The sequence below is a fragment of the Tupaia chinensis genome, unplaced genomic scaffold (assembly GCF_000334495.1).
Source record: "Tupaia chinensis unplaced genomic scaffold, TupChi_1.0 Scaffold000654_1, whole genome shotgun sequence".
Classification (NCBI taxonomy): domain Eukaryota; kingdom Metazoa; phylum Chordata; class Mammalia; order Scandentia; family Tupaiidae; genus Tupaia; species Tupaia belangeri.
The window spans coordinates 633,778-656,357 of NW_006160175.1; the positions used below are offsets into that span (position 1 = coordinate 633,778).

Here is a 22,580-nt window from a genome sequence, read left to right on the forward strand (position 1 = left end):
GTGTGTGTGTGTGTCCATGTGCGCATGCGTGTTTATTTTGAGACAAGAAAGTGACAGCAATGCCTGTGGGGTGTAGACTTTTTTTTCTCTATTAAAGTGCTTTTTTATTCTCCTTGTTGCAGCCCCTTGGCGATTTCAAAGGAAATTGAATTTAAGTATGCTTTTCTAGCTGCATTTAAATGTATGTAAATGGATTGTAAATAAAAACTTTAAAGGAAATGAAAATGCTTTACAAATATCCCATTAATTCCCCAAGCATCACCATATGACTGAAAAAAAAAAAAGCTGTTGTCATAGAATCAAAGGGCTAGATCTGTGATTGGTCATTACAGAAAGATAATAGTCCATTTTCTTCCTTTAAGTACTCAAAAAGGGAAACTTCACACTTTTTCTGCAGTTCTCTGTTTAGACTGTCTTGCAGATCTAAAATAGGTAGGCAAGGGTAAAAGCATCAGCATCCCCTGCCCAGGTGTTCTCATCTACTCCAAGAGTCATCGCCCATGCATCCCAAGAGTCATCGCTCATGCATCCCCCAGCACAATGTATCCCGATCCTCTTATCCTACATCTCTCTCTCCCACCCAAGCAGTTCCTTTATTTCCTCTTCCTTGCTGGAAACCTCCTCCTTTGCGATCACCACTATTACCACATACACACCACATTCATCAGCTCATACAATTTTTTATTTCTTTTTAGAAAAGAATTTTACTATAGGGCACATACACACGCTGGAGAGACAGACCCCCCCAGGAGGGATGGCCAAGCTGCAATCCCTTCTCCTCCATTCTTCTCTCGGAATTTTGGGCATGCACACACATGTGCCTGACATGGTTTTAAGCTGCCAGGTTGGGAACTTCAACTGCCATCGGCTATGTGGGAGTCCAGCAACGTAACCATAATCCCATCGGCTGATCTTCAGCACATGTAATTTGAGCCATCTCATTAAGGTTGTTCAAGTCTGCCCTTCGTCAGTGTGAAATAAATAAAGTCATATTTTGATTTTGATAGTGCCATTGCCTTATTTCAGTCTATTATCATTTCAAGACTCTTATTGCAATAATATCCCAATCACTCTTCCTTTCTTCAGTTTTCCTCCCGTCCAATTTATTCCTTCGTAGTGCCACTGCTAAACAAATCATCTAAAAATACAGATATTATTGTGCTCTGTGTAAATTCCAGTAGTTCCAATGTGAATTCCCCACATGGTTCTGTATGTGCCTCCCGAAGCTCCTCACTGTTTACTTCATGGCCAGATTCCACTGGTTGACTACACTTGAGCCATTTGCAGTTCCCAGTGTGAGCCACACTTTTCCACTCTTTGTACTGTTCCTTTATCTTCTAAGAATGTTGCCTCTGTTTCACCTTCCCACATTTCATTATGATCAAAATGTGATGTTCTCTTTGCAAGTGCCCACCCATAAAATCTATCATTTCTTCATCCCTATTGAATCTTGTTATAATCTATGAAGGATGAATTGTCAAAGCTAACTAAATGTCAACATAAAGTATACACATCAAATGTGGAAATGTACCTACTGTATTGAATAGGCATGTCTTGATACATTTATATGCATTCCTTTTATTTTCTCCTTTCATCAGCATTTAGCTTAGATCATACACTGGTACTTTTAGATCACTTCACATCTGTAGATTGCTGAACTAGTATGAAGAGGGATGGAGATGACTGGATGGTGAGAGAGTGAATTTGTGTAGTCTAAACTGAGATTCAGATTTCTTCAGTATCCAAGTAGGTGGTGTGTTTAGTAAAGCCTCTGAATCTAATGGCCACACATTTTTCTCTGCAACTACCTCCCTTGGCTAGGAGGTCATGTGTCACCTTCATTTATCTTTCAGCCCCATGTCCTGTGGCATACTGCAGTATTGGGGGGCCACCTCTTCACCCTTGTCCTAGCCAGTTCCTCAGTTGCACTGTAATTAGATGCCTTTCTGGACTTGGAAACTTATTTTAGGAAATCTGAATTTTGCTGCAATTCCACAGGGGTATGTGTCAGCAATAGGGATCTTCAATTTTAGTGTTTTGCTTTATAGTTCATTGTGAGTCTTCCCATTTTTCATTGAAAATTGAAAGGGTTATTTTAAATTTTCATCTAATCTTTTTAAAAGTTTAATAGTTATCTATTTTTTTTAATTTTATTTATTCATTCATTTTAATTTGACCAGAGAGAGACACAGAAAGAGAGAGAGAGAGACAGAGAAGGAAAGTGAGAAAGCAAGCCACCAGGTCCAGGTCTTGAACCACGGTTGGCCATGTGGGAGTGCCCAGTGCCTGAAACACCATGCCACCTGCTGGCTCCCTATTCATCTAACTTTTGAACTTCATCCTAGACTATTATGTATATGCAGAAAGAGGCACAAATCATGCAGCTTATTCTATTCCCTTAAAATTAATATACAATGTAACCAGCATTTATACTAATTAATGGAGCATCACTTGTACCTCCAGCCCCATTTTCTATCCCTTTCCAGTCATTAACTTCTCTTCCAAAATTCTCATCTCTCAAAAATAACCATTCTTGTGGCTTCTAAGACTCAGTTACTTTTGCTTGTTTTTGAAATTTATATAAACAGAATGGAAGCGAGATCCAATATAGCTGACCATGCAGTTCAAATCCTGGCCCCATGCGCCAGGCGTATGTATGTGCATGCCCAAAATCCTGGGAGGATGGATAAATGGAGAAGGAATTGAAATATGACAATACCTCAGTAGGGGGTGTTGCCTTTTCCCTTTCTTTCTCTCTGTCACTCTCTCTTTGACTAGTGCACAATACCCTCTGACAAATAAAATAAATAAAATCATATTTTGTTTTTAATAGTTTTAATTTACATTTAATTTTTTTCTTTTTTTGGAGAGGTTTTTGCTATAGGGCACATGCACTCGCCAGACAGACAGAGAGACAGAAAGCGATAAATCACCTCCCCCCCCCAGTGGGGTTGGCCATGCTGCAATCCCTTCTCCATTCTCCTCTCGGAATCTTGGGCATGCACGCACACGCACCCGGAGTGAGTTTAAGCCACCGGGTCCCGGACTCGAACCGCGGTCGACTGCATGGGAGTCCAGCAACATAGCCATTACGCTAACTGTTGGTGCCTATATTACCTAATTTTGATAGAGCACTGTTATGTTGAAACTATATATAGGAGGGAGAAAAAAATCAATTTGAGACAATATCACAGTAAAACATTAAATAAGAATCTATAAATGTGACTGAGATTTAAGTAATTTACACAGACTGTTTTTCTATTTAGACATCATGTTATATTGATTAATATTCAAATAAGTCAAAATTTGAAATTTAAGAGATTTTATAAACTCTCCATATGTACATGCTAAATATGCATTAGGCCATAGATTATATTCTTTTTTATTAGTATGAATTTTTATTAAAGGACTTAAAAATTTAAATAATTGTGGAATTATGCTCAGAATGAGAAACCAGGACCTGAGCGAGAAGCGGGGACCATGTTCTGACACAAGCTTACAGCTCTCCACTACCACAACCCTGCCGGCTTCAACTGCAAAGATGAAACAGAATTTAGAAACTTTATTGTTTGGATTGAAGACTGGAAAATCGAACACTACAAGATTGAAGATGGGGGAATTTAAGAAACATCCGCAGCAGTGACTGGCTCAAGTTTTTTACAAGTATTTCAAAGATGTTAACTGTCCTTTTAAGATTCTGGATTGGGATCCACAAGAAGCAATTGACTGGCTTTGTGGCTTAGCTGTTAGTCTTGAATGTGAAGATAATGCTGAAAAGTACAAGGACCTAGTATCTGATAATGATGGATAAATGGAGAAGGAATTGAAATATGACAATACCTCAGTAGGGGGTGTTGCCTTTTCCCTTTCTTTCTCTCTGTCACTCTCTCTTTGACTAGTGCACAATACCCTCTGACAAATAAAATAAATAAAATCATATTTTGTTTTTAATAGTTTTAATTTACATTTAATTTTTTTCTTTTTTTGGAGAGGTTTTTGCTATAGGGCACATGCACTCGCCAGACAGACAGAGAGACAGAAAGCGATAAATCACCTCCCCCCCCCAGTGGGGGTGGCCATGCTGCAATCCCTTCTCCATTCTCCTCTCGGAATCTTGGGCATGCACGCACACGCACCCGGAGTGAGTTTAAGCCACCGGGTCCCGGACTCGAACCGCGGTCGACTGCATGGGAGTCCAGCAACATAGCCATTACGCTAACTGTTGGTGCCTATATTACCTAATTTTGATAGAGCACTGTTATGTTGAAACTATATATAGGAGGGAGAAAAAAATCAATTTGAGACAATATCACAGTAAAACATTAAATAAGAATCTATAAATGTGACTGAGATTTAAGTAATTTACACAGACTGTTTTTCTATTTAGACATCATGTTATATTGATTAATATTCAAATAAGTCAAAATTTGAAATTTAAGAGATTTTATAAACTCTCCATATGTACATGCTAAATATGCATTAGGCCATAGATTATATTCTTTTTTATTAGTATGAATTTTTATTAAAGGACTTAAAAATTTAAATAATTGTGGAATTATGCTCAGAATGAGAAACCAGGACCTGAGCGAGAAGCGGGGACCATGTTCTGACACAAGCTTACAGCTCTCCACTACCACAACCCTGCCGGCTTCAACTGCAAAGATGAAACAGAATTTAGAAACTTTATTGTTTGGATTGAAGACTGGAAAATCGAACACTACAAGATTGAAGATGGGGGAATTTAAGAAACATCCGCAGCAGTGACTGGCTCAAGTTTTTTACAAGTATTTCAAAGATGTTAACTGTCCTTTTAAGATTCTGGATTGGGATCCACAAGAAGCAATTGACTGGCTTTGTGGCTTAGCTGTTAGTCTTGAATGTGAAGATAATGCTGAAAAGTACAAGGACCTAGTATCTGATAATGCAAAAATTCTGACAATGCCACTAAAAATGCTGAGCCATTGATCAATTTGGATATGAATAATTCTGACTTCAAGTTTAGTGTAATGGCTTTGGCTAACCTGGATTCAGGTCATGATGACTACCTGGTAATGCTTAAGGCAATTCGAATTTTGGTTAAGGAATGCCTGACACAGGATGCAGTTGCTAAAGCAAATCAAATGAAAGAGGACTTGCCTGTTGCTTTAGACAAACATATTCTTGGTTTTGATACAGGAGGCGCAGTTCTTAATGAAGCTGCTCAAATTCTGCAATTATTGCATCCAGAAGAGCAGAGATCTCTAGATCTCAAAGATCTACCACCATTGCTTTTTCTTTAATAACGTTTGGGAAAGTTGAAAAAAAAAGAATGAGAAACTAAGTTTGAAAACATTAACCACTTTCAAGTTAATATATAAATATTATGTAGTATTTGGGAGGTGGGAGGATGGCCGCACTATGATCCCTTCTCTTCCATTCTCCTCTCAGAATTTTGGCCACACATGCACCCACCTGGGCATGAGTCTGTCTACTCTTTATCAAACCTTAGAATAAAAATGTACAATTTTCTGTTTTTCTTTGCATATTCATTCCTGAAGGCTCTTATGTAAAACTTATAATAAATAAATCTGTGTGTTTATTTGTTGTTACTCTGTGTTTTGTTATAGCAGTCCCAGTGATACACATTATGATAACTGAAAAATCTTTTCTTCTTATATCTAAATATTCTTAAATTTATAATATTTTCATTGTATAGAATATGAGAAACTCAACTATGTAGTGCAATAATATGTTATCAGAATATTATCTTTTTCTTTTTATATTTACGCAGATTTCCTTTTTGCGTATTTGTCTCTTATGTGCATACATCCAAAAATATCTCTCTAATGAGAGGAAATTCAAGAAAAAGCTTTCTTGTGTGAGTCTTTCTTAAATGCTAATATATGTCATCCCTTATATGCATTCTTTTTCTCTCAGATAGAGCTCGATTCATTTTAAAAGTTTCCTTAAGTAGATCATGTTTGTCTTAAGAGGAATGAGTGTGGGTTAAACTGAAATGACCTGTTAATGACTAGGGTTGGTACCACATTTAACTAGTCACCTTGCTTTCCTATGTCTTAAGGACATTTACCGTTACCCATTATCTGCTCAGCATTCCCACTGTTCCTTTTCCCTTTCCATCTTTGGATATAGACTACTTGAACTGTTCACCAATTCTGTTTGCAAAAATGACCTTCGCACTTTTGGGCAATACCTTCTCTGTTCACCTCTTATTCTACCAATCTCTAACTCCATTCCCTTATTATACGTGTGAACAATGTAAGGAGATAAACATATTGTGTCTCTAGATCAAGTGGTTTTAACTTACAAAAGAAAGGTAGGTAAGCTACCAAATTCCAGCTAAGATTCTTGACCCTTTACATACAATTTGATGAAGTCTTTTCATGAGCTATCTCAGCTAGAATTAAATTTTCTTTTACTTTCCTGAAAGATATTTTTATATATTGCTTAAATAGTCATTATTTGTGGGTGAGCCATGTAGCCCAGTAGTTAAGGGAGCTGAATCCCACATGGCTGAATGGGATTTGACTTCTGCTCTGGCAGCTTGAAAAACATACTAGGTATATGTGTGTACATGCTTAAAATCCCTACAGGACAGAGAAATAGAGGAGACGGGATTGCAGTGTAAGCATGCCCTTTGGCAGAAGCTGTCTCCCTCCTTCCTTCTCTCTTGCTCTGCTCATCTCTCTCTGGTGAACATACACACTGTCTAGCACTCAAAAAAAAATGTATTTATTGTTCATTTTACAGCATATAGAAGGGTTAGTGTTAGACTTAGCATCTGGGAAATCCCAGGAAACAGGCTAATTAAATGTCACCAGTGCTATCATTGTAATTAATATTTGCAGACATCATTTACTGAGCACTCTCTATGTGACAAGCACTATGTACTATCTTACTCAACTCTTACACCAGTCTTATGAAGCAAGTCAGACTATTCTTTAAGATAAAGTGAGATGAAGTCATTTACGTATGGTCTCATAGGGAGAATATGGTAGAGGTAGTTTGGAACTCAGATCTTTCTGACTCCAAATAAATATTTCTTAAATGCAATGCTTAGAATGCTCCTTAATTGTTCTTACATAGGGGTGCATTTTCCAGTTAAACAGCAGGTATTCTGAAATGATTGTGCAACATAGCCTTTAATAAGTAGTTAAATGGATGTATACATAATATCAAAAATGGTGCACATCTGCCAAAGTTTCATATTGGCTTGCGAATATACCCTCGTGTATTTTCCAGAGTCTTCTGTTATGGTTTTGTAGTGCTTTGCAGGAATCAGCACTGTGATTAAGAGGATGTGCATTGGATAAGCAGATTTGGCTCAAATCCTAGCTTTGATGTTTAATCTATGCCGTCATTTTCCTCCTCCTCCTCTTACTCTTTCTTGAAAATTTATATAGTTCTGGGACCAGCAGTTAGCATAATGGCTGTGTCGCTCAACTCCCATGTAGCCAACCATGGTTCGAGTCCTGGACCTGGTGGCTTAAACTCACGCCGGGCGTGTGTGCATGCGTGCCCAAGATCCCGAGAGGAAAATGGAGGAGAAGGGATTGCAGCGTGGCCATCCCCCCTGGGGGTGATTTCTCGCTTTCTATCTCTCTGTCTCTCTCTGTCTTTCTGGCAAGCGCTTGTGCCCTATAGCAAAAACCTCTCAAAAAATTATTTATTTCTTTCAGAATTGATATATTTATATATTTCTTTCAGAGGGGGAGAGACAGAGATACAGACTAAGCGAGACAGGTACCCTTGACAGGGTCCCACCACACTAACTTCCTCTCCCCAGCTTCCAGCTAGTATTGCCCAGCATGTTCGGGTCAACCTTAGATCTGAACTTGGGCCTCCCATGTGGCTTCACGTGCAGCAGTACCGCACTGCCTGCACCACTGCAGCTGGGCCAGCTTCTTTTACTTTAAAATCTATGAACATACTTCTTAAATTCCTGTGGCAACTAAACAAGTTCTGATTTATAAGCTTTTTGTAGCTGGCCCAGAGTAGTCCTTCATTAGACATGAAAGACCACAAATACGATTGTACTTTTGACAGTATTGGTACTGATGTTATTATAATTAATACTCCACACAGCCCTGTGAGGTCACATGTTCATATTAGTATTCCTAAGTAACAAGTAAGAAAATGAGTAATGACTTAAGTGCCCAGCTCACACTGCTACCTATAAAGTTTCTGACTCTTGTGTCTAATAGGGTTTTCAGCTCTACCATGCAGTGTATAACAGTTCAATATTAGAATGCCAAGTACATTCAAGACCCAAGTTACAATTCAGTAGATGGAATGTAGTTAGTTTATGTAATACAGCACACTATTCTAGAAAATCACATTCTTAAAGAAATGCAAATTCAAAACTTCAACCCCTTTATTAATCCGTCTTCTAATAGTTGTTAATATGGATACTTTGGACCTAAGCTGGAGGGATGGTTGTTTAGAACATGGTCTGGAGAGACCAAAGGCTAGGTAGAGTTTAAATGTCAACCCCCAAATAGTCTTAATACATGAAATTGTATTGCTTCACGCTACGAAAAGAAAGGACCAGAAGAGAAGAAAAAGCTTCCAATAGTGAGAAAGACATTGACTATAAACATAGACAAGTTTTATGAGCAGATGATGTGTTTGAGAAAATATCTCAGTGTACAAAAAGGCACATAGGTAAATACATACAGTGGTCAAGCTGACTCTTCTAAATGTGAGAAAATACTTTCAGGAGAGTCTGTAACTGTTACTGGAACAGATGCAGACCTGACTTGTTCGAAAGCATTCACTTGTGGGTGCTGCAACCTTTTATTTGAAGGGGTAGATTTGTAAAATGGTGCCACTTAAAGATACCTTTGTGTATTAGTAGGATTATAGGACTTAATCACATAATGATAAAGGAAATATTCTCTTGTGTTTATTCTCTTTTTAGTCATCTTATATTTGACAGTAAGTCAAATCTATCTAAGCTGGGGCTTGCCTAGTGTTAACAGTTCCCCCCTTTCCTTGGCATAAAAAAGAAGGAAAAAGCTAAAGGGAGTAAGACTATTCTATTCTTAAGCAACCTAGGTACTACTTTGGCCAGTTGAAATGCCCTGGGTCTGACCAATGCATTAAGCTCACTGTTTTCCTGGTGTCTCCTCGGCCGAGCCTTTTTCTGCCCCTTCCGCTGTCTACTCTCGGTCCCCTATCCCCATATTCACCGACATCCTCTTACTGCTGTGGTCCCCTCACTTTAGCAGGCTACCTACTTGACTAGGATCTCTATGAAAATGATCCTGGGATATTGTTAAAACTATGCAGGGCATTTTATGAATCAGGCAATTTTATATTTTAAGTGAGGAAGATAGACCTTGTATATTTCTCAGGATATCACCTAAACTTGGGATGTTTGAAGGTGTAAGGGGGTTGTATACAAAGGGGAAGTGAAACTAATATTAAATGAGCAACTACCACATGCTCCATGTCTTGTATAGGTTAATTCTTTTGAAACTTAAAGCAATGTTTTTGAAATAAATCCATTTTTACTAAGTGAGAAAAATATAAGGTTAAAAGAGCCATTTACCCAAGGTCTCACAGCTATTTAGTTAAACTAAGATTAAATCAAGCTTTCTAAGCCAACACATGTTGGCACTTTAAGGTGGCAGAGCTATTACTGTCTTACTCACTGACATACGTTCTTTTTATATACCATGCCTGGTACAGCTTCCTTGGTTTTACACCTGTTTTGTTTGCCTGTGGTCCCTGTACCTGAGTTTTGTTCGTTTTCTATGTCTGATGCTTATTTTAGCTTAGAAAATACACTAGATTCTCAATAAATGGTGAATAAACTAGCACACAAAGAATATTGGTGTTGAAATTAGCCTCCTTTAGAGGCTTAAGGATCCAGTAAAACCTTGTGTATAAAACACCTTCTAGCACTGTACATAAAATAGATATTTAATGTATTCCTTCCCTTTTCCTCTTATACAAATACTTTATGGTATTATGAATTATCTTTATCTTACTCTTACTGTGCAAGATCCCTGCAAAAATCACTTTTTCCTATTTAAAATTAGCATGCTACCTAATATGATGTCAAGTATATACAGGTTTTTAAGGTATTATTTTACATTGAAACTTGCATAGTAAGGTGCTACAAATTCTCAAACCATCCTACAAATTCTGCAAACTAGATAAGTGGTGCTTACTTTTTCTGCAAATTTTTGGCCAGGTGTTAACTCAGCTCCATGAAATAAAGTACACTGGTTTTAATCTGTAAGTAACTTTTTCCAAAAAGTCTACATTTTTATATGTGTAATATACACTTTTCACTATGCAACTTAAATGCTTGTTGACTAAAATTTGCTTATAATATGGCATTTAAATTTTTATTTGATTTTCAGTGACATTGCCAGGTAGTAAAAACAGTTTTTTGAGAAATTTTGTGGAAAGATTTTCTTTAGAGTCTATTAAAAACATAATATCAGATCTGAAATAACCTGAGAGAAAATGGCATCTTTCTCTATTAACTAGGAAATCACAGAATTTCAGAATGTCAAATTTTCTCCATAGTTTTAGTGGTTCACTTTAGAAATTTAAAGAAAGAATAAGAAATGTTCTGTGGTGGTAAATTGTGTTTAAAATGAGGATACTCTATTACGAGTTTACTTGCATCTAATTTGAAACACTCCAAGAAATAAACTTTGGGCACTAATCTTGCTTAATAGCTTTTATTAAGCAAGCAATATATTTTTAAAATTTGAAAATAAAATGAGACCAGATGGACTGAAGAGAGTCTCCAGCACCTTTCTGCATGGTGGAATTGCTATTGATTTATGACAAATGCCAGTAAGAGCAGGCAGGGACTGGGTTGTTGCTGTCAGATGAAAACTGAAAGCAGACAGGTTTTGTTATCAATCACTGGTTGTCGGTGTAAGACAGCAGCGGCTGTTATAATTGATTTGATGGCTCCGAATGACTTGAGCCTTAGTGGCCAAAGCGGATTGTGGCAACTCAGCCATGCATGACATTGACAAGAAAAGGAAGTGACATGACTCCTCAGAGGCAAAGTTAGATGATTTAAGGGGGCAAATCTACTCACTAGTTCAATAATTCATAAACGTTAACTTTTGATATGAGATGATGTTGATGAGAAAAAAAGAAAAAAAATGAAGTTTTTCTTTTTCACAGTTAGTATTTAGGAGATTTTTTGGGGATTAGATTAGCCTTCTATTTTACTCTCTATCAATATTCTATTATTCATAAATAATACTTATTAGGTATTACTGTATGTTTTAATGTAGTACAGCACATATTATGTATCATTTTTATTACTAAGCCATTTCATGGGAATGTGAGTTTAAATGGGGAGCAGAGAAAAGGAGATTATAAGAATCAGATATCTCCTATATAAGGCCTTAATATTTTAGTTTGAAGAATATGAATACATCGAGTTTCATTAAAACAGAAACTTTCTGGAGCTTAGCACAATAATAGGTTAGAGTTTCTGACTACATGCCTAATTATAATTAAATCGCCAGATTTCTGAGACATATATGTATTATCTATTTGGGTGCGTACAGGGGGTTTTGTGTGTGTGTGTAATGGTAACTCAATTTAAGTACTGATCATGCAAAACAAAGTTTTGACCTAAATAGATTCTGGTCTGGGCCAGAAAAGGAAATGTTTCCTCTTAACCATTAATTGATTAGCATTCTTTGAACAAAGGTTTGGAAAGGCCCAGTTTTAAAGAACATGGTGCTCATTTTTTGAAATCTCTGGTGGGTACTGAATAGAGAAATGGCATGTTATGTACCACACATTTTCCTTCACTCAGCAGTACTTGAACCTGTTGAAGTTGATAGTGCAAAGAGATTGGGGTGACTATTTTCTAAGAATTTCTTACACAACATATGTTAGAGACCTAACTGGCCATGATGCCAAAAGTACAGCAGACTTAAATATATTTAAACCCTCATAACTAGCATATCCTTTTTCAAATTTTATCTACAGAGAATTCTTCATGCTTTTTTTTTCTTTTTCAAAAGAATTATTTTAATTTTCTTTCTTTCTTTCTTTCTTTCTTTCTTTCTTTCTTTCTTTCTTTCTTTGACCATAGAGGGACAGAGTAAGAGACAGAGAGACAGAGAGGGAAAGTGAGAAAGCAAGCTGCCAGGTCCAGGACTTGAACTGTGGTCAGCCATGGGGGAGTCCAACACCCTTAACCACCACACAACCTGCCAGTCTGTTATTTTTCTTTTATAAGGGCTTTTTTCCTAAAATCCGAACTTAGATGTTTTTATTTCAACCTTTAGAAATAAGATGATAAGACACAAGTAATTACATGCTAGTTTTTCAACAAGAGCTTTACTTTCTTCTCAGTAATTTTATTTAGATTTTGTATATTTTAGAGTATAAGTGCTATGATTTGAATGTGTTCCCCAAAGCTTATGTATTGGAAACTTGATCCCTCATACAACAGTGTCAAGAAGTCGGACTTTTAAGGGTTGACTAGATCTTGAGGGATCTGGCCTCATGAAGAGACTAATGCCATTATGGAGTGTACATTAGTCATCAGGGAGTATGTTCCTGACGAGATGTTAGGTTTTGTCCCCAACTTACTTTGCTCTCTCATAACTAGCACTCTCGCCTTTCTACCTTCCACCATGGGATGATACAGCAAGAAGGTCCTTGCCAACTGCCACCATGTTGATCTTAGGTTGTCCACCCTCTGGAACTATGAGAAATAAACTTGTTTCCTTTATATATATATATGCTACCCAGTTTGCAATATTCTTTCATAGCAATATGAAACAGGGTAAGACAAAAAGCTTTATAGAAGTTCTGTTTTTATTGTTTCGTTGTTTTGAGAAAAAAAATTTTAGAAACTATTTCTTACAAGTTTTTTTTTTCTATTAATATTTTTTTACTAGGCACCTTTGGATTGAATTGCCTGTAATTCAATAATAATTCTTAATAAGAATGATGTAAGAAAGATTAAAGCCTACATGAATGTTTTAGAAATTACAGAATCTAGATATTGGAGAAACCTGAAGATCTTGTAGTCTCAGTGGCTTTCAAACTATTGAGTGCAACCAGATTTACAAAAATGATGTAACGTACCTACTTAATAAGCTGAAAACAAAGATTTTATAACTTTTATGTTTTTAATGTAGTCTGTTTTCTTTTCTGATCCATTCTGTTTTAATCTGTATTTCATGAAAACAAATATATAATTCCAGTTATGCTGGAAAGAAACTTGAAGTTTAGAAAATTGTATTTTACTCTAATTCTCTCATTTTATTGATTACAAAACTAAAGCCCAAACTGAGATAGACAGTTTGTCCAAAAAAAAAAGAAAAGGAAAAAGATTACCAGAGATTAAGCCACAGCCCTCAAGGAATTTATAGACTGAAATGTAAATAGGATGAAAGCAATTAAATATCATTAACAAACAGCCCCCTTAATATCAACTGAAAACAAATAGAATTGCAAATAACTACTTAGGTTGTACTAATGAGAAGAATATTGATGGACTAGAAAATGACTTAATGAACTAAATATAATTTGAACTAAATTATGAAGGAGTGGGAAAGGTAAACTTTTTTCACAACAGGACTTTTTTGGGAAGATGTTATAATAACATTTCATACATATAAGAAAACATGGCAAATCTTACAGAATAAAAGAGCTTGAGGTTATTAACTCACTGAGGCTATCATAAGAATATTATGATGTTCTAAATTAATCAAATATTCTACAAAGATTCCTTGTAGTTTAGCACAGTAGATCAGTTCTCCTAATATCAAGCTTTTAAGTATTTTCAGTGGCATAGATACCAGGATTATGACAGGTGATTGGTAAAGACCATTTAAATGTTAAAAAACTTTAAAACAAAGTGAAGCCAGCAGAAAAATCAGCAAAAATAAATAAATAAACAAATAAATAAAAATAAAGGAAAAAAGAAAAGAAAGAAAACTTTTCTAAATTTACTTACAAACGTGTTTCTTTTCAGCTGTGAAGATCTAAGCAACTTGACTTTTTTGGTCTTCTTGCTGTTCTCCCTCTTTTTTTTTTTTGTAATTATTATATTGGACTTGTAGATAACAAGCAGCCTGGTATGATCTTTGAATATGGCAATTATGTCTTTTACATTGATTTACCTGCTCATTCTGTTTTGAAGCTTTTTAACTGTGGTGATCAGTATAATTATAGTGCTGCCTTTATGATGTGAAGCCACAATTTGCAGGTCAAAAATGTTGTACAGAGGTAGGTATGGTGCCTGTTTAATTAGATTGCTTAATATTTATTAAAATAACATTCTTTTTTGTTGTATTGTTGCTTGTCTCAGTGTCCTAAATATTCTCTCTTAATATAATTATATGATTGAATTTTCTTGCAAATAACTACTTAAACTACACTAATGAGAAGATATGGATAGACTAAAAACATGACTTGAACTAAATATAATTTCAGCTAAATTTTGAAGTAGAAAGATAAACTTTTCTGTGAACTTTATGAGACAGTAATCAAAATTAAACATTTAGTCTGAAAATAGTATTTGCTGTAGGACATAAAAACTACAGTTTCTTCCCCAATATTTTGTGGCATAATTCTGAGAAAGTCATAGAATAGATGTTCATTGTTCGGCTCTCAGGAGCATGTGTTATATGCTGAGGCTTTAACTCTTCTTGCCCTTGTGAGCTTAAAAGATCCCTCATCAGCCACAGCAAGTAAATAACTAAACAGAACAATAGCTTATTTAGAAATGCTATGAATGAACCAAACAAGATGTGAAAACTGGCAGAAATCGTTCTTAGGCAGCTATTTTGAGCTACAATGGAAAGGGAGACCCTGGAAGTTTCCAGCTTATAAAAAAAGCCAAGAAGGAAGGGGGTGGTGGTGCCCGCCCTATGGCAAAAAAGCCAAGAAGGAACAGGGAAAGTATGGAGGCAGGAAAGATTGGAACTTCTTAGAGGAACCAGCAAAAGAGTGATGTTAAGAACGTGATGAATGGGAGCCAGCAGATGGTGCAGCAGTTACATTGCTGGACTCCCACATGACTGACCATGGTTGGAATCCTGGACCTGGTGGCTTAAGTCACACTGGGAGCCATGTATGCCCCAAGATCCCAAGAGGAAAATGGAGGAGAAGAGACTCAGTGGCTTGAGACTCATGCTGGGTGCATGTGCTTGGGTGCCCAAGATTTCAGGGGGATAATGGAGGAGAAGAGATTGCAGTGTAACCCTTCCCCCTGGGAAGTGATTTCTCACTTTCCTTCTTACTGTCTTTGTCTGTCTGTCTCTGTCTCTGTCTCTCTCAAGGGTATGCTGCCCTTAGGCAAAAAGCCGCTTAAAAAAAAGAATGCAGTGATTGAAAGGCACGCAGTGAGAGAAGTTAGAGACACAGGCTGGGATGAAAACAGCTGTAGCCTTTATAGGAAAGAAGAGTTTGTGTTTTATGCTGACAGCAGTTAATACTATCTCACTGAGCACTTACTACGCACCAGGAACTGTGCTAAATATTTTTACATGTGTATATTATTTGACCACTCAACATGCCTGTGAAGTAGAGTGTAATATCTCTGCTTTATGGATGGCAAATATAAGCTTGGAGACTGGGCACAAGGAAGTTAAGTACTTTGCCAACGTAACAAAAGTTAGTGTGAGGTGGAATGGCCTCAAATCCCAGTAGATGGGGTCTAGGGTTTACATTCTCAACTACTAAGGTTAACTTTATATACCAACTTCATTTCACCTTGAACTAATTCTTTATTTATTTTTCTGTTAATTTTTTTTTCCTGGAGTAAATTGTATGAGCAAAAACAAGAATAGCACACTTATTTTCTGTGATGCATTTCTGCTGTGCAATTTCTCCTTCTATAATAAAAATAATTTAGATGGTATTAACACTTCTCAGTTTAATGTATTTCTTTTTGTTCTGCTTGCCCTTGTATAGTCAAATACAGCATTTTTTATCATTTTTAACCACTTTCAGATTTATGAAACACGAGGGCACAAAATTATTCTGCTAGAATAGGGATAATAACTAAAATATTGCTGGAGACCGGGCACATGGTAGAAATGAACATGCCAGTCAGAAGCCTGAGGGGATTTGGAGATGTGTTCCATCTAAAGAGGACAGTCAGTTCAGCCACATGATGCCTAGGGTGCCAGATTGTCTTGTTTCCCCGAAGAGACAGAAATCTGTATTTTTGTTTAAAATGTCACAATTGAAAATCTGGAGCTCTCATCTTTTTTTTATTTGAATTTTTCTTTTAAGGTTTTTGCAGTAGTGTCCATGTGCATGTTTAAGAGAGACATAGGGAAAGTGAGAAATCACCCCCCCACCCCCCCACCCCCCCAGGAAGGATGGCCATGCTGCAATTCCCTCTCCATTCTCCTTCTAGGATTTTGGGCACACATGCACACACGCCTGGCATGAGCCTCAAGCCACTGATCTGAGACTCAAACTGAATGTGGGAGTCCCAAATCTGAACTACTGTGCCACCTGCTTGCGCTGGCTCTCTCCTTTTAAATACTATGACCAGGGGATCAGCAGATGGCATAGTGGTTATATCGCTGGACTCCTATGTATTCAACTACAGTTCGAGTCCCAGATCCAGTAACTTAAAACTCACGCCAGGTATGTGTGCATACATACCTAAAATCCCAAGAGGAGAATCGAGAAGAAGAACTGGCAGCATGGCCATTCCTCCTGGGGGATGCTTCTCGCTTTCTATCTGTCTCTTCGATGCACACATGCACCCTATAAGAAAAATCTCTCTCAAAATATAAATACATAAAAATCAAAAATAAATAAATACCGTGACCAGATAAAACCAAAGCATTTCTTCCAACTCAAGAGTGCAACTGAACTTTGTTTTCCTCTCATTTTTCTACAATTATATTCAAGTCTATGATCCATTTTAATTATGATACATAGTATTTGGTATAGACGTTTTTATTATTTCTGTTTTGAAATAATATTCACAGGAAGTTACATAAGTATTATAGAGAACTCTCTGGACCCTATTGTATCCAATGATAATATCTAATACATATCTAGGAAATTGGCAAATTGACATTAGTACATTCCAGAGTTGCCCGTGCAAATTTGATTAGTTTTACATGCATTCATTTGTGTACTGTTTCTTTGTGTATAGGTCTGTGCAATTTATCACATGTGTCAATTTATGTAACTATCCACAATCAAGATATGAATTCCATCATCAGAGAGGTCCTATGTTATACATTTATGCTAAATTTTTTTTTGTTTTCCTCCTACTGTCTCTCACTTCTACCATACAGACACACTCACACACACACAAACACACACACAAACACACATGGAGAGGAGAACTGCTGAAAGCCACCATAGTGCAAAATATTAAATGATTCTTTTTTAATCTAATTATTGATTACTTCTATATTAGGGTACTTTCTGATCATTATTCCAACTCTTATCTCTGTGTCTGCTGAGGAGCACTATAATTTTACCAGACCAGAAAGCAAAACTATATGATCTCAGACTTGCTGGCAATAAATGTTCTAAGTAACTGTGACTGATTTTTACATAGGATCTTGTTCCCTTTAAGGCTAGTTGCATACTGGATCTAGTTTGTTGTTTTCTTTTGTTGTTGCTGTTGTTGTTTTAACTAGTCCACTGGCTATAGTCAAGCTTCTCACAGCACTCTGGTGGAACTTTCAAGTTAACTTGCCAAGGCCCACAGGTGGTGTAGTAGTTAAGGCACTAGACTTCCATGTGGTCAGCTTCTGTTGGAGTCCCAGCCTGGCAGCCTCAAACTCATGCTGGTCATATGTGCATTTGAGATTGGCCCAAAATCTCAAGGAGAAAATGCAGAAGAGATTGCAGGATGGCCATCCCCCCCTACTCCCAGTAAGTGATTTCTCTCTTTCTGTCTCTCTGTCTCTCTCTGTCCCTCTGGTGAATGCATATGCCCTATGGCAAGATCTCTCAAAGGAAAAAAATTAACTTGCCAGGAATCTTGAGGCTTCTCTTCACGTGACCATCTTAGTCACGAGCCATCCTATAATATAAATATCTCGCTATAATTAGTGAAGTCATTTGGAGATTTCAACTCTCAGGATCTAGGAGGGGTTCAGGGTACACGGGAAAAAGAAAGAAGCAAAACATTTAAGGGACACAAAAGTAAAAAATTATCTGTTGACAATAATATGTGTGGTAATATCTTTGAACCAATATACACTGTGTTCATGATGAGAAAATTCATGATATGCTGTAATAATGCACAGTTATTGAATAGTTAAAAATAAGTTTTAAAAAGATGTTAGCTTTTCCATCCTCTTACAACTCTTCTTTAGAACTTTGTAATTCCTCTAATAATATATCCTACTTATGTGAAACTGGGCTCCTTATTTATAATTCTTTTTGTTTGTTTGTTTTGTTTTGTTTTGTTTTTGAGAAGTTTTTGCTATCGGGCGCATGCAGTAGCCAGAAAAAGAGACAGAAAGCAAGAAATCACCCCCCCCCCAGGGGGGGATGGCCACGCCACAGTCCCTACTCCTCCATTCTCCTCTCAGGATCTTGGGCATGCACGCACACACGCCCGGCATGAGTTTAAGTCACCAGATCCAGGTCTCGAACTCAGTCGGCTACATGGGAGTCCAGCAATGTAGCCATTACGTCAATTCTGGTCACCCTAATTCATAATTCTTATACATACTCTTTACTACTTAAACAGATGAGAAAAAAATTCACCTCCATAAGTGCATTGTGTTTTTCAATGAAGTATCAGTAGTCCTGTATGTATGAATTGTTTAAAAAATTAACTGTATCTTATTATACTCACCTGTTTTTATATTGCTTCATGTTCTATATATTACTTTTTTCTCTTTTACAAGGCATAATTAACCAATGTTTATATGTATTAAATTTGTTCCAATTAGCCATCATTATATTAATTTTATAACTATAGTTTTAAATAGATAACATTATGTATTAAAAAACAAAAATTGATAGAAGTTTCACTCCTACCCTTGTACTTCATACACATAGTATTGTTTCACAGTGTCAGTCAATGTTGCCAGTATCTTTGATATCTTGTTTTTTATGTATTTTATATTTCTCTATATCTATTTCTCATTATTATTGGGTTATTCTTTTTCATTTTTTCAGAGATTCCATGTGTATTTTATGTTAGTTTATAAAGATAGCAATATTAAGTCATGTACAATAAATATTAGCAATAGAATTTTTCATAGAAACAGATATACTAATTCTAAAATTCAAATGGAGAAATGAGCAAAAACTAGAGAAAGCTAAAAAATAAAATATAAAGAGTATTCAATGAGAGACTAGCCTTACTGGATATCAAAATATGAAGCAATAAACAAGAAACCAGAACAATATACTTCAACTCAGGAAGTATGTTTCATTTATTCATTTTTTTTAGAGTTTTTTTGCTATAGGGTGCGTGCGCTCGCCAGACAGACAGAGACAGACAGACAGAAAGCGAGAAATCACCCCCCAGGGGGGATGGCCACGCCGCAATCCCATCTCCATTTTCCCCTCAGGATCTTGGGCACGCACGCAAATGCGCCTGGCGTGAGTTTTAAGCCAACAGGTCCGGGACATGAACCACAGTTGACTACGTGGGAGTCCAGTGACCTAGCCATTACACTAACTGCTGGTCCCTTTATTCATTTATTTTTGATGCTTAAACAATCAGACTTGTCCAGTTGAACTTTCTTTAAGTTTTTTACATTTAAAACTACCCCCACAGGCCAGCAGGTAGCCTAAAGGTTAAGGTAGCTCCATACCACATGGTTAAGGGCTTGAAAATCACTTCTACGTGTGCATGCTCATGAAAACCCAAAATCTTAAAAGCAGAATAGAGGAGAAGGGATTGCACCCCTGGAGGCGGGGGTGATTTCTCACTTCCTCTCTCTCTTGCTCTGGTGAACTCATGTGCCCTTGAGCAAAAATTAAGTAAGACAGATAAAAAGATAAATAAATAAATAAAACTGCCCCAGGCATGTTAGTACATCCTTACATCTTGGCAACAATATGTCCCAAACCCAATTTGACTCTATTTCCCCTGCTGCAGAGCTTGGAATCAGTTATTCTCTACTAGTTCTCACTTTCTCTGAATGGAAAGTGTTCAAGACCAAACTGTGGGCACTAGGGCCCATGTCAAATTGTTAATGGTGTCATGCTAACTATGAGAGGCTATAGCCAGGCCTCCTTACTAATACTAAACAAGAGACTCCTTTTTAACTTCAGGAGTTCACAATGGTTTGTTTATCTTCTCCACATTACATGTTTCTAACCATAGAACTAATAGCTGGCATTTTGTAACTCCTACTATAGCTTCCCCATGTTTTGCCCTTACATACATATCCAAAGTTAAATAGCTAATAAATGGCAGAGGTGGTATTCAAACCCATGTGTGTGTCCATATTCTTTACTTGAGAAAGAAGGGTAGATGAAAGTAAGGACTCCCCATTGGAAAAGAGTTTCCGAATTCCCTGGTTCATTTTAGGCAGAGATTTGGGAAGGAGGCAGACTGTAGGTCAGCCCACACTATTTCTACCAGTTTTCTTCCCTAGATATCAAATAATTGCTTACTATGCACTATGTGACCTCGTGGATATTGGACCTAATTATCAACTAGTTTCTTAAACAACTTGCTATACCCCTAAAGAACCGTAGCCTGGATATGACCACCAGCTGTTGCCAGGGGAGAGTAAACATCCTTTGTTACTGCAGGTCAGAATGACCTTGCAGCAATCCACAGAGGTTTGCTTTGTTTTTGAAGTTTTCTTCTGATAGAACTAATTCACTGCCCCATTGAGAGACATGGGAAGGAATAAAACATTTATTGTAAAAAGAGACTCTATTTCTATTTCTTTGAAGTTCTTTAAGCTCTTTATAGAAAAGATAATTTATATGAAAGGGCTTTATACCTGAGTATATTTTATTATCATCATTGATTTCTAACCTCTAATCTCTACTCCATTCACGGAGAGCTCTTAGCCAACGGTATTTTTTTGTACTTTTATTTGTTCCTAAGGCTAACTTTTTATTATATTTATTTTAACATCCATTGCCTGTTTTTCTTAAATGTCTAATGAGGACAGTTAAACCATTAATTGGAAACTAAAATGTTGAGACAGGAGGCCAAGTGGTGGTGCAGCAGCAGCACAACTAGACACATAAGAGAAAAGTCCTGGGTTCGCACCCTGGGACCTCACTGTACATACCCGGTGTGCATGTGCATGCCTATGCTCTGGGCTGGCTGAGATAGGATGGGTCACAGTGTAAAGACCCCTTGAGGGTGCCCGCCTGCATAGTCTTCCTCTCTCATAGAAGAAATAAATAAATTTCAGGAAATAATTTTTTAACTTAATACAATAATTAAATTGAAAAATATAGTTCATCCCTCTTATGAATAAAGACTCACAGATGACCTATCTGAGCCCCTCTTCAGTGGAGGATCACTAGATCAACCCATCTGAATCCCTCTCTCCTGGGGCTAGAGGAGTAAGAATCTCATGTTGCTGTATTCATGACTAAGGGCACATAGAAGAAATATGTAAAGTGTTTAGGAATAACCTAGTTGGCTAACTGGCCCAGGAGGCTCAATTTTCTCATAAAAATAAGGTCCTAAAGTAGGTATCAGTAAGGATACAGAGTACTAGCAAGAGTATGGAGCCTAACGACGGGAAGGCCAGAGAAAGAAGAGCAGGCATGCGGACGTGGTCACTGCCTGAGCCTGATGGTTACCCTTTCCCAAGGGATAATGCTCAGATTAACTAGTTCTGTCTGCGAGCAACACGTTCACACACATTCTGAATTATTTGATTTAGTGATCCCTGTTTTGTTGTCTGTTCCTGCAAGAAACAAACATCGGTTACATAGAAAGGATGATATGTGTATGTATATCCGTAGGCCCACACATGCACATGTATGTTATTTATACAGAAAGAAAACTGGTTTTGTACAAAATGTTTTCTGTAAATATGGTTATCTGAAGTAATAATATAAGCAAATCTATGTTTTAATTCTAGAATAATACACTTGTAAAGTGAAGTTCTGACTTATTAATAAGCTTTACAGTCTGTTAAACGTAGCAGCTATGTTTTCAATAGATACGTCCTCACCAGCTTAATAATCAGGTTTGAGTTTTAATAGGTAATTATAAATTTTTAGCAGAGAATAGGCATTGGCCATCAAAGCATGTGGACCTATTTTTCCCCTTGCCTTTTACCTTTGCAATAGGCCTTTTCTTAAGTTGCTCTCTGCTATTTAAACTAGTAGCGTTCGTGTTCTAGCAATAATTGTAGAGGTTTGAGTTATTATAAACTTTGAATATCAATTCTTTCCCTTCTGTGACAGTTCCACCACAAGGGAAGTCAAGCTTGCAAGGTCTAATTACTGTAGCGTTTTGATATCCCCAGCCACAATATTGGCAGGAATTTAAGCCATGGTAGAATTCATTGGTGACACCGTTGTAACTAAAAAGCACAGAATCTGTTCTCAAGCCTGTTCAGGATGGAATCAAGTATTGGATGATGTCAAATCGTCTTGCTGTAAGTTCAGAAATGCCTTGGACGATTCTAATATGA

The 22,580-nt window shown here is 37.0% G+C and overlaps 1 protein-coding gene and 1 pseudogene across 1 annotated transcript in view; both read left to right on the forward strand.

Moving 5' to 3' along the window:
• DIAPH3 (diaphanous related formin 3) overlaps positions 1–22,580 on the forward strand; it is a 556,802-nt gene that overhangs the window by 465,206 nt on the left and 69,016 nt on the right.
• LOC102473060 (RNA transcription, translation and transport factor protein pseudogene) lies at positions 3,481–5,279 on the forward strand (annotated as a pseudogene).